The 9,326-nt window shown below is 37.9% G+C and overlaps 1 long non-coding RNA gene across 1 annotated transcript; it reads right to left on the bottom strand.

Moving 5' to 3' along the window:
• Positions 1-2,197: 2,197 nt before the first annotated feature.
• On the bottom strand, positions 2,198-3,313 carry LOC141278449 (uncharacterized). Its single transcript, XR_012331201.1, has 3 exons — positions 3,200-3,313; positions 2,558-2,634; positions 2,198-2,241 (listed from the first exon to the last, which is right to left on the bottom strand). It is a non-coding gene; the product is annotated as an uncharacterized lncRNA (long non-coding RNA).
• Positions 3,314-9,326: the final 6,013 nt, after the last annotated feature.

Genomic DNA, 9,326 nt, shown 5'->3' with positions numbered 1-9,326 from the left:
CTGTCTTCCTCTGGAGTTAGAGGCTGTAGAGACACTTAAGCTAGCGCACCTTGCAGCCATCTTCCCAGCCAGAGGAAGAAAGCCTTCTGCACTAGGTAAGAATGAAGCCAATGAAGAAGGAAAAGCAGGGCCCAAAGAAGGTGAGAGAGGGCCCTAAAGTGAAGCTTTAAGTCCCTAAATTCAGCCATTATGTAGAAAGTCCTACCCTGGCTACATCTGTGACACCATCTTGCGAATATATAATAGGCATATTATTTCTCTAGTATACAGACAAGGCTTGATGTGCTTACAGACTTGTGGCCTCCTTGAAATAAGAGTATTTCCTTCCTGGCATCAGGATTCTGTGGGCTGGAAATCAAGCTCCAAGCAATAGAAAGAACTACTGCTATTAGAATAGGAAGCTAGAATTATAGGACAAGGATAGATAAAATGGCTAGCTTTAATTTCTGAGACCAATGCAAATTTCAGTAAAATAACTATGGTCCTTTTTATATAAATTCAGTATTACTTGACTTCATTTCTTTCCTCTCAATTTTTTTCTAAAAGATATTTATATACTTAACATATCTGTTGGCATAGAGTTATAAAAAATATTTAACATTGTTTCCAATTAATTTATCATGTCAAAAAGGACTGAATTAAACTGAATAGACATATTAATACAAGTATTTTCAGTATGTTTAAATTGAAGAAGCATCTTCAATTTTTTTTTTTTAAGCTGAAATCTATAGGAATGTAGTTGTAATTCACCCAGGCCCTTGCAACATCATTTGTTTGCAAAGCCATTGTTTCTCCTCCTTAAGTAAGTGTAACTCTTTTTTAATTCAAAATTAACACTCTGTGAAATTATTTGTTTTGAGAATCAAAAGTCAGCCTTTGTCAGATGCTTGGTTTCTGGAGAAATGAGAAGCTCGAGTTTTTTGACATTGACACCTTTAATTTTCTAAAGTGCAACAGATGATTCTCTGGATATAATAGATGTGTGTTTACATGTAGCCTTCCTTTCTAAATCAAACTTCCAGAAGTATCTGTCTTCATGTGGAAAAAAAAAAAACTAGATCAGTCTTTCCATAACTCTTCTGTGTAAGCACTATGATGAAACTTGCACGACAGGACATTTATTTAAATAAAGATTTAGTTTATGTGGTTGTTACTGTTGATGTTGTTCCTGTTATGGTTACTTGGAGCCTATCTCTCTAAATAATCATTACTATATCAAAGAGGTGATGCTCAGTGTTCTACATGATTTGTAAGAAGCCCTTGAAGGCAATAGGCAAGGTGGCAAAACACACAAGATCAAGTCTCTGAGGGACCTGCTTCTTCAGATATATCTATTTTCTCACCAAGTGCTGTCAGGTTTGGTTTTTTTTTTGATGCCATTCACAATGCCCCTTTCATTTTTTCGCTCCCTGTCTGATTTTCCTGCCACCCCTATAGGTTGTCAGACCTCTTCCCTTTCACTGTCATCACTGCCACTGCATCCTCCTTACTCTCCCTGCTTCTCTTCTTAACTTGATGCAGTTGGCCTGACTCCTGCAGTTGGATTCATCTTCCCTAAATACTGTATTGAGTAAACTTTTGCCACCACATGCTATATTTCTAAAAATATTCAATATAGCTCATTTACAAAGCCTGGCACAATGCTTTCAAAATTCTCCCCATACCTCCTTATTTGAAGTCTTTCTTTAAGACATGTCCATTTGTCACCTCTAAAAGATACTTGTCCTTTTCCAGTGTTTTCTCCTTCCTTATTCTCTCCTCTGCCTCTCATCTGCTGTCCACATTTTAGATATCCACTCATCTGTCAGAGTTTATAAAAGTACTAATTTTCTGCAAGGCACTTAATCTCACTTCCCGGTTCTTACTGTCCATAGCTTTCTCATTACAGACATATTTATATTTTATAAATATTTGTGTAAATATCTCTTATTACATGGTAAGACTTTGAATAACTTATTATAATTCCCATGGTGCCATCATGTGTTTTATAAATACATTGAGTTTTTGAAAGAGGTAAAAATAAATAGATGATCTTTTAGCCTATGTATTAAATTGGTGGGGAAAAGAAATATAAAGTTTCCAAGCTAAATGCCACAATTTGATTCCCAGTTATCTTGAATATTTTGCTTTCAATAATTTCCAGAGTGTACATGTGTAATTTACCTTTTTAACTAAGACAAATATCTGGTGTTTTCTTCATGGAACAACCTACACCACCCATCCCACGGACAGTTTCTTTAACTGTGAACAGAAAAAAAGAGAATCAGAATAAATAGGTTTTGGCAGATATTCCAGACAGAATACTTTTGACAGTCATGGCCACATGTAATGTTTTGGGATATTTTATTCCATTTATACGTCCCTACTTCAGCTCTATAACTCAAAGAATTTGTTGTATCTGTTTGATACTTCTTTCACGTCTTTTAATTCAGATATAAGTTACCAGCTACTTTACAAGGGCCTAATAGTATTATCCAAATATTGTAAAATGGGAAAGCTGAAGTTCACATTCAAAATACCACAGTTTAGACCCCAAGTCAATTTTAGCTCCACTCACCTCTGTAACTTGGAAGTTTAGGTTTCCATTTTTATAAGCTCCTTTAGTTTACCCATCACTGCAGAGCTGGCATCTGGCTGCAATAAAGGAACATTGGTAATATTGACAAAAAATGGCTTTCAACAGCTAATACTAAGGTCATGACAGAAAAGATCGTTTTTAAGTCATCATAAAGCTGTCTTAATCCTCTCGAACAAGGTAGGATATAAATGAAGTCATCTTTTTTCTTTCCTTAGGGAAGGCATATATGAAGCTCATTTTCTCACAATTTGGAAAGAGAATTTCTTCATTAGTTTTCCATGAAGGGCTTTATCTTTCTATGCTTACAAAAACAGTTGGCGGTACAACTTTCTCTGTAGCATCCAAAATTTGAAATCCCCCCTGCTTCCTACAAACAGTAAAATATGCCTTGATACCACCATAGCACAAAGATAAAAATGCAAGCCATTGAGATGTCAGAGAATGTGAAACTCCCAGAGAGGTGCTAACAGCCTCCAAGAGCCTCAGACTCAACTGACCAAGCCCTCCTTCCAACACCCACCAACTTTGCCTCCAAAATTGATTATGACGGCTCCATGCAGCTCCAGCCCCGACAGTACTCAACCCCCCAAAAATGGATCCAGGCTAGAACGTAGACATTACCTCCTCTTTCCTCAATACAATGTAGAGAAAAATCTGTCTTCCCAATCATTTTCTCAAACCAGAAGAGGTGAAGAAAGACATGTGCCTTGGACTGAGGAAAGTCTTGGACTGAGGAAAGCCTTGGACTGAGGAAAGACTTCTTCTAAAGGACCTGGAGAGCAACACTATGAAATGAAAACTTAAAAAAAAATTAATATTGAGGAATTTTAATAAGGAAGCAGGTTGATACCTGAAACCCATCACCATCATTTAACCTTAGTAAAAGCATTTAATACCCTAGGATTCAACAGTCTAACAGGAATATATAACCATTTATTCTTTCAGTAAATGTTTATTGAATGCATACAATGCTTCAGGCAATATTCTGTGAATAAAGCAGCAGACAGTTCCTGCCAACGCAGAGCTCAGTACTTAGCAGGGAAGGTACATATTAATACACCAGCCCCTCCATTTTCTCAACCTCCTCCCCTTATCTCAGCTGTTGACATTTCTCCCTGCCAGACACCTGGGGCCCATTACATACTCTTCCTTTTCTCTCATTCTGACTCCTCTCAGTTATCAACTTTTGCAAATCCTAGCTCTTAAAACTGCTGTCTGTGCAAACAAATGACACTTGGGAAATGCTTCCATCCCAGGTGAGACTGGTGCTGCCTGGAACTAAGTTTAAAGACTGAATACATAATCTATTTCTTTAATTACACGTGCACATTTTTACTTGTGTTCTTGTCAAGGCAGGGTCACTTATAATGAGTTTCTTTTAACTTTCAGTATACCCCAGCCAACAGTTTTGCATTTTTCTTATTTCCTCCTTCTCCGTTTTAATTAAGGTCTCATTTATTTTCTATGAATGCCTCCACATTCTTTCCATTTTCTTCTGATTATGGAAGTCTTCATTTCTCTGCCTTAGCAACCAAACCAGGTAAGACAAAGAAAGGTATGATTTCCATGTGGAGCACGTTTGGGTCATGTTTGGCGCTTGTTGCCCAATCACACAGCTTTGGTAACTAAATCTGCCTAATGCCTCTTTCAGTTTTCCTGAACATTCAAAGCTAAAGAAAACAGACCCAACTCTAAAATGAGCTTGAGTTTGAAAGCCTACCACCTGCCAATTATCATTCTCATATTTCAAGAATAATTCTACAGAAACATATTACCATTATGCAATCTAGTAAACTTTGAGCCAAAAGTCAACCAAAATAGCCTTTTGGTCATTTATTATATCAGAATGAAGGAAAAAAGCCATGGGAATGGTGAAAGATATGCTTTGGAGTGGGAACACTTCTCATTTTCCATTCCAAGGAGAATGGAAAATGTTATCAGAGGAACAATCATTATTTTCCTCAGTTGAGACCTACTTTAATGCATGCAATAACTGATTACAAAGTATTAAGAGTATAGTCAATAGCCAAAGATACAATTCATTACGGTAAAAAACAAGAAGGCCTGAAAATATTCAGAGGTATTAGAGATATAACTTTTACAAATTTAGAAGAAGTGTAATTCCGGAGAGCAGAATGCTGCTCATGAATTCTAAGCTTTAACTTCCTACATGTTTATATGCAAGAAAACGTCAAGAAGAGAAAGTGAAGATTTATGTACATTTCATTTTAGATATCACAAATTTTATCCATTTTTATGAGGTAGCCTTCATAAAGTTTATCTTTCCATAACATTTAAAGCTCTCAATATAACTTTTCTTTGACTCATGCAGAGATAATCAAATTATTCTTAAAAATATCTCTTCCTCACCTTACTCCAGAAAACCATGGTGGTAAAAGAAAGGAAAGGATTTTACAAAATTTCCAGGGATTGTGTCTAAAGTCAAAATGGAAGGGAAACAAAGCTACGTGTCAGTCAGCACTCTTCTAAAAATTCCTAATTATTAAAGTTTCTTATGCACTGTCATTGATAAATGTGACTAACTTCCCAAACGAATGATTCCTAGGTCTTCTGTCATACTCAGATGTTAGAAGAAACTACACGTTACGTGAGCTGTGTCAAACGGTAATAATGACACATAGTTCCAAATTGTGACAAATTTAAAGAAACTTTTCTAAAACTGTTATGTATGTATGGTTAATCTGTTCAATGTCTTACCAGCCCTCCTCTGACACTAGAAGCTCAGAATCTAGTCCTAAAAAATAGCACACACTTGGCTGCAAATAACAGAAAACTTAACTAATTGGTACAAGCAATAAAATCATGAAATCATGACACATCGAAAGTCTGAAGGTATACAGTCCTTTATGTAGTTCAGCAACTTAATGCTCTCCCCAAGAAGTCAGGCTTTTCTATCCTTCTGCTCCACCATCCTCATGCCATTGGCTTTTGGACCTGGTGGTACTTTTTTTTTTTAATGTATTTTTGGCTGTGTTGGGTCTTCGTTGCTTCACGGGCTTTCTCTAGTTGCAGCGAGCAGGGGCTACTCTTCCTTGTGGTGCGCAGGCTTCTCATTGCAGTGGCTTCTCTTGTTGCGGAGCTTGGACTCTAGGCACACGGGCTTCAGTAGTTGTGGCTTGTGCGCTCTAGAGTCAGTAGTTGTGGCACATGGGCTTTAGTTGCTCTGCAGCATGTAGGATCTTCCCAGACCAGGGATCGAACCCATGTCCCTGCATTGGCAGGTGGATTCTTAACCACTGCGCCACCAAGGAAGTTGCCTGGTGGTACTTCTTACTGTAGAGTCACACTCAACTCTGCAGACAGCTGGGAGATCCCGTGGAGTTGGCACCCATGCTGATATATCCAACCCTGCGGGTGGGGAGGTATCTGCCATTGCTGCCAGAGCCAGATCTGCCCACCCCATAGCCGGGACCTGGCCACCTTGTCAACAGAACAACCCGCCCTGTAGCTGCTGCTCCCTCCTCCAGAGGGGGATGGGTTTACCTAGCCATCCCCCCCAATGGTTTATTTCTCACTCATATGAAGTCTGCTTAGGTCCAAGAAACTGTCCAGGGTCTCAGTCCTCTGAACAGATACTCACCATTAGAAGCTGTTTCAAGCTTATGTCACCTCTTATAACCTCATGCTTCCAAAATCATGGTGACAGGGAAAGATGACACTGGAGAAATAAATACCAGCGTTTAAACACTTCTTCCTAGAAGTGTTCTAACATTTAATTCATCAAAGCAAATCCCATGGCTTTACCAAATTTCAAGGGACTCTGTGCCTAAAAGAAATGGAGAACAGAAAAACCTCATGAACTCTAGCACTATCTAAGACATTTGATGGAAAATATTTTTAAATCACATTCTTGAAATATCTATGGCTTCTTTTCCATCTGATGTTTTTAAGTTGAACCCATTCCATGCCATATTCGGATGCAAAATTGTGTGCTAATTTAATTCAGTACACACTTATAGAGTACTTCCTGAGGTCCAGACAGTGAAAAATCATATGTAGATTTAGACCTTTGTGAAGTCTTCTTTTCTCAGTTTCCTAAATTCCACTCATCCTTCGTTTCCCACATACTTGAGGTATGTCATAGTACAATAATAAAGAGTACAGATTCTGAGATCGGAAAAGCCTAGGTATAAATCCTAGCACTACTTATTAAGTTACTAACGGTATCACCCTTCAAACATTTACATTCACTGGGCCTTAAAGTCCTCATCTATGCAGCGAGTACAATTACTACCTCCCAGGACTGTTCTCAGGATCGAACAATAGAAAACAAAACTTCAGAGATTAAAGTTACTAAATGTGTATTTTCTTCCAGATATTATATAAGGGTAATACTATAAGTACTAATGCCTGACAATTGTTAGCTATGCTTTTCAATAAGATTATTTTGAATAATTTCCACTTTCTCAGCAGGCCTGTTGCTCTTTTTTTTTTTTTGCGGTACGCGGGCCTCTCACTGTTGTGGCCTCTCCGTTGCGGAGCACAGGCTCCGGACGCGCAGGCTCAGTGGCCATGGCTCACGGGCCCAGCCGCTCCGCGGCATGTGGGATCCTCCCGGACCGGGGCACGAACCCACGTCCCCTGCATCGGCAGGCAGACTCTCAACCACTGCGCCACCAGGGAAGCCCGGCCTGCTACTCTTGACTATGAACCACAACTGCTCACTCCTTTACTGTCAGCGTGCCATAAATCTGAAATATGGGGAAAAACAAAAGGACTTCAAGAGATTTTGTTCCCACAAATTTTGTCATTCATAAATGAAGATACTGCTTTGAGTTTACACTGAAGGTTGTAAAGCTTTTGTGGCATACCCAACGTTAACCAGGTAATAAATGTTTGTGTGTAAATGTACAGTGGGACTTCATCCACTCCACAATAGTATCAATATTCCTTTAGACACCTATTCATCAACCATCTTGTGTTGTTTCCAAATTTTCTCCAGTTTTATAATATCACATTTAAAGTTTAGATAAAGTTACTAAAAGATGAGAACAATGTGTTGTTTATTATGTCTTTCATCATCGTAGAGTAGTACACAGATATTTGACAAAGGCTTTAGCCCATGTTCAACTCAACAGTGGACTTTTCAGGACTACTCTCTCAGAAGGGCCTGCCTACAATTAAGCTGTGCTGGCTATGCAGAATCCTTAAAATCGATATTTCATGAAGTTTAATAAAATAAGTGATCTAGATTCCAGCCAATGTCAGGGCTCAACAGAAGAGAGTTCTATGCCCCCAGAAATGGGAATTATGGATGTTATCTCCACACATACACCCCCAAGCTCAAGGACATGGCTGAACTGAACAGGACTGAAAATGTTTACAGTATTAAAAATATTCTACTCCATTTAGTGGAATATAATAACTTATACCTAACAGAAATTAGAATATTCTATTGGTTAAGTTCACAAGGAAGTAATTAATTTGATTTAGGAAATCAGTACTGTTCTAGTATTTATATACAGGTTACCTAAAGTAGAAGGAATAGATTTCTTAACTATATTCAAAGTAATCTCTTTATCAGTTAGGGATCTTTGGACACAAGCAGCAGAAAACAATTCTGGTTCATCAGGCAAAGAGAAATGTATTGGATGCTTATTGAGTTTTGAGATAATCAAGGAGAATCTGAAGAACCGAGGTGAAGGACAATGCAGTTTTGGGGACTGGAAAGCAGGAAGAATCTTCTCCAAGAAGAGTAAAATCACATCTCTTGGAAGAAATGGATCTCCAACTACTTCAGGCTCTTTGTTTCTTAGACAGGAAGCAAAAGAATGACCTGACATTGGTCACCTGCACGTGCTGTGGTAAGGGAAAGGGGAACCATAGGTTTGTCCCAATAAACAGTGATCATGAAGAGGTCAACTCTCAAGGGGAAAGGACCAAATGAACGTGAAGCAGCCAAAACCAGGCGATGTCTACCTCTTTGTTTTGACTTTTGTATAGCTATCAAAATAAAAGCATGAAGAAGAATTGCCATTCTAACACTACTGTTTGTGCTACTTTTCAAATCATTTTGCTTTGAACTCTCTGGAGCTTCCATTATAGGTAAAATAATTATATTTATTTTGATGTCTCTAGCTCACCTGTGCTAAGTCTGTAAACCAAGCTGCTTCCGTATGATATTTTTCAGACGCTAAATGCACAGTGAATTATAATCCTATGTAATTTATCTGAATTTGAAATAAACCCTATTCAGTCAAACTTCTCCTAAAAGCAGGACCAACTCCGTAATTCCAGAAACATTTAAACAATATAGTGAGGAGGATAAGAATTTAAAGATGTGAAGGAAAATGTGCAGGTTCATTCAAATAATTCAGGAATATTCTCAAGCATGCTTTAAACTTAATAGATTTCCTATCCAAACTCAACAAAAACCATTTATGAGTATTGGGCTGAACTCTAACAATATCATTGCTTCCACAAACAAATCCAATCCAATTTAGCAAAGGGGTAGGGGAAGGCTTCCCAGAAAATTTTTAAATAGGTCATCTTTTTTGTAATGATTGGAAAAATACTGAAAGAAATAATCTACCATTTCCCATTAAACACTAGAGTTAAACCTAACCAAAATGTCTTTTATGAAGGACAAAACATTCAGATTCATGTGTCTCCTTATACTTCTGCAAGAAACTGGCAAATCTTCAGTATAAAGAGAAACAGCAGAAAACATCCAAAAGATGCAATATATGATTTTAACCATCTCCACTAACCACAGATATTTAACTAT

This window comes from Tursiops truncatus, chromosome 4 (genome assembly GCF_011762595.2).
Source record: "Tursiops truncatus isolate mTurTru1 chromosome 4, mTurTru1.mat.Y, whole genome shotgun sequence".
NCBI classification, from domain to species: Eukaryota; Metazoa; Chordata; class Mammalia; order Artiodactyla; family Delphinidae; genus Tursiops; species Tursiops truncatus.
Note: the sequence above shows the minus strand (reverse complement) of the source record. Positions and strands in the feature narration are given on the sequence as shown.